The following is a 4,441-nucleotide window of genomic DNA, read 5'->3' as shown; positions in this document are numbered from 1 at the left end:
ACACCTAGCTGGGTAGGGTATGGGGCAAGTCCTCCTGCAAAAGCAAGCAGTGTGTTTGTCCTAGGATTCCCCCAATAACCTCAAAAGAGTTTCCAGAGAGACTTTTCCCCCAGGCAGTCAGAAAGCCAGGGGAGGTGGCCAAGGTAAACCTCAGGTTATTTGGGCATCCTCAAGTTAGTCTCCCCTTTTAGGGGTTCTGACCTAGGATTTCCCCACAAACGCTTTGCTCCTGAGCTCAAGTGCCCATTCTTGTTGCTCACCTAGGGATGTACAATTGAATGATATTCTGTGAAATGGTGAAGATTGCTATGGTGGGGATTGCAAATGTGCCACTTCACCAACAGAGAACAGTTGTAATAAGCCAGACTGTGTGGTGTCTGTGTGCCAATATTCCATTTAAAAAGAGGCTTGTTATCTTTAAATCTGAAATTAAAGAGACAGTTTGACTCAAAAGGCCATGGATTTTATTTTAACAAATTAAAATAGGAGATCAATAAAAAAGAGGGCCAGGGTTTATAGCTAACCTTCTTAGGTTTTTTTTTTTTTTTTTTTTTTTTTTGCGGTATGCGGGCCTCTCCCTGTCGTGGCCTCTCCCGTTGCGGAGCACAGGCTCCGGACGCGCAGGCTCAGCGGCCATGGCTCACGGGCCCAGTCGCTCCGCGGCATGTGGGATTTCCCCGGACTGGGGCACGAACCCGTGTCCCCTGCATCGGCAGACGGACTCTCAACCACTGCGCCACCAGGGAAGCCCCTTACCTTCTTTTTTAAATATTGCTTTAGAACAAGATACTGGTTCTGAAAAATCATGTTACTTCTATTATATATCGTTATTGTTTTTCTGATTACAAATTCTCTATTTATAAATACACTTTGGAAAGACTTGAGTTGGTTTCTTTGTCTCTATCTTCAGTATATGAGGCAGAAGGAGTGGAGGCAGGTGGGCAAATCCCACTCCAAATGGCCCACTCAGAGAACTGTTCCCCGGACCATGCAAAGCTCTGGACGGAATTTGTTTTGGCTGGTTGTTATTATTATCTTTAAATGTGGTTTGGGTTTGAAAGATTAAATTTTCAATATTCTAAAATTTTGACTCAGGCACACCAAGTAGAAGAGAGAACAAAGAACAAGAATAGCAAAACTATTTTCCACCTTTCTTACCTAATTGTAAAATATTTAATTATATGAATAATTATTCTGAATAATAAGTGAAAAACATTAAAATAATAATTCATTTTTAAGAAAGTAGCCCAAGGTTTATGAAATACAGGTTAGTGCAATTGATCTTAAGTACAGTAAAAATTTCTGTAATTTTAAAAGGTGTTTTTATGTTGAGTATTAGTACATGAAAATATGCTAATGATGGTTAGAAATTGAAATGTCTGTTACTTGGTTTCTGAAGAAACTGAATTCTTTGGCAAGAAATGGGTCAGGATTAGGGGACTGGAGCCGCCAAAGCCGGCATCATACCTGCCAGTGATTTTATAGGTGAGATGAATGCATTAAGTTATGGATTAGGGTTGGAGAAGCCTTCTGGGGAAGAAAGAAAACAAGATAGAAAATAGAATTTGTTATTTTAGTGCAACTAAGATAAGTAAATTTAAGTTATTTCTGAGTTTGGACTTTGTTATATTTCAACAATTTCTGAGGAAAGTTTCTAAATTCAAAGCCCTAGGTAGAAATAGTTGTATGATTTCCTATCCGAAACTGATTTATGACTCTATTTCCTTTGTTAAAAACGTTTCCCAGAGAAAGGCAAAATTAATTGCCCGGTGTTAAGGAGGAGGAGTAATACCAAATAGAAGGATGTACGCTATTAGTTGCTAAATGAACTGTGGGAACTTTTTTGTAGATTTGACAAGATAGAATTGAAATCAATCTGTTGCTTTCCAATCACGTAAAAAAAAACCATTTAGTCTGGTGGGTGGTCAGTGTTATCAGTAATTTAAGACTTGAGTACCGATTTAGGATTCAAAGTTGCTTCTCCTTACAAAAGGCATTTTCTGGTGCTGCATTACTGCCATTAGCTACAATTGAAATAGACTTATCCTGAGATTTTGAAAAACAGAAAAAGAGATAGTAGGATTAATAAGGCTTTGCCTCCACTGAGAATGGGTAGAAAAAGTGCTATTTTGAAAGTTATCAATGGCCTCTTAATTGCCAGATTTCTGCGCTGTTTCAACCTGCTCTTTATGTCTTTATTTTTAAGTTCTCTTCTAAGTTCTTTTTTAAAAATTTTACTGCTTAGTGTTTTATTCACTAAAATAGCATTTTTAATTGAAGTAGAGTTGATGTGTAATATTATATAAGTTACAGGTGTAAAATATAGTGACTCACAATGTTCAAAGGTTATACTCCATTTATAGTTATTCTAAAATATTGGCTATATTTTCTGTGCTATGCAATATATCCTTATAGCTCATTTTATAATAATAGTTTGTACCTCCTAATCTCCTATCCCTATATTGTCCTTTTTTTAAAAATTAAATACTTGTGTTCAAAAGTATTGTTAATAAGTAATATATAAAGAGATATCTCTTTATCTAGTTTCTCACTAATCCCCTTAAATTACCTCATGACCAGCCTAAAACAAGTGCTGTTTATTTCTAGTTTGTGCCTCATGATATCACGACTATATGTCTTCATTTGTTCCTTTCACTCACCCTGCTACACGTTGAAACCTTGCTCACAGCATACACTGCCTCTTCCATGAACCCTTCCCCATACCCACCTTCCTTCTCATTTCAGATGTGTTTCTCCCTTGTCTAAATTCCTATGGCACTTCCTATTTTGGTCTATCCTTTAGTTTGAACATGATTTGCTGTTGTAAAATAACCCTAGAGAGCAGAGTCTTTGACTAACGACTTTTTATTACCTGCAACTCATAATACAGTGCCTAGCTATGTATATGCAAAGTAGATGTTCAGCAGTTTGATGTTAGTGAAGAAATTAGCTATTATTTTCCAGGGGTGTATATCCACCTACTCTGATATCCAAGTTAGGCTCTAAATAATGTGTGCAAGTACATTTTAGTTTAAAATCCCTATATAATAATATAGTGAAAGTACATTCAAACAGTTATATTCAACAAAAGTTATTGTGAGCTTACATGCCCTTAAGTGGATATTGGCTCATCCGTATCAAAAAGCATAGTAAGCATTACAAAAGAAAACTTCAAAGAAGACATTGTACCAGCTTTCAGTATGCTTTCATTCTACTGAAAACAAGTAAGCAGGGGAAGATGTCTTGCATAAGTAAGTACTAGTCTTAAAGCGCTCTGCTAGGTACTTTCATCTATGGTGTATAATTTCATCCTGCTACTGTATGCTAATTTTACGCTGAGACTCAGAGATCTTACCTAAATGGCAGAGATTCTTTCCACATTCACATGCTGTTCTTTGAAGTGTTAACGAGTGAAGGAAAACTATAAGGCATAATCAGAGTAGTTTAAAATGGTTTTGTGATCAGGCTTTCCAGTGCTTTTTAAACTTTTGGGTCTTAACATCCCCTTTAATAATTCAATAAAGGCTATGCATCCACTCCCCAAGTACATACACAACACACACACACAGAATTTTGCCTGTAATTGCAGGTGTTTGCGGACCTAATAAAGCCCTCCTTTGCAAATGCTTTAAGGACATCTACGCTGGGCTCAGTTTTTCTTTTTGCTTGTTCTATGCTTAACATTTATTTTTGTACCTATTAAAATTAAACAAATTATTATCTGTTATAGTTGAGGTATAAACCTAAGCAGCTTCGTACTTTACAACTTTTCTTTTTGCATTTTTGTATTCTGTCCTCTCTCACACAAACACACACATTTATATAAATGAGATCAAATAATACTTTTCTGTGAAGAGAATGCTTAGAATTTATTCTTAACGATTTTTCTATATATCACACGTCAGTGTTAGCTATAGTCATCATGTTGTACATTATGTCCATAGTATGTATTTATCTTACAATTGGAAGCTTGTACCTTTGACCGTCTTCCTCCAACTTCCCCTCCCCTGACCCTCTGTCTCCTGTAACCACAGGTCTGATCTCTTTTTCTATGATTGTTTTCTTTTTTTTTAGGTTCCACTCATAAGTGAGATCATATAGTGTTTGCCTTTCTTTCTCTGACTTATTTAACTTAGCATAAAGCCTTCAAGGTCCATTTCTGTTGTCTCAACTGGTAGCATTTCTTTGTTTTCTTACAGATGAATAATATTTCAGTGTGTGTGTGTGTGTATACCTATAATATGTATATACCTATAAATATATAAAACAACCTCTTTACCCATTTGTCCATCAATGGGCACTTAGATTGTTTCCATGTCTTGGCTATTATAAATAATGCTGCTATGAACATGGGGGTGCAGATATCTTTTTGAGTTAGTGTTTTCATTTTCTTTGGATATATTCCTAGAAGTGGAGTTGCTAGATATATGTAGTTCTAGTG

Source organism: Mesoplodon mirus (assembly GCF_964341445.2).
Source record: "Mesoplodon mirus genome assembly, chromosome: 7".
In the NCBI taxonomy this organism is placed as follows: Eukaryota; Metazoa; Chordata; class Mammalia; order Artiodactyla; family Ziphiidae; genus Mesoplodon; species Mesoplodon mirus.
The sequence above is the reverse complement of the archived record's forward strand: the minus strand, read 5'-3'. Positions refer to the sequence as shown.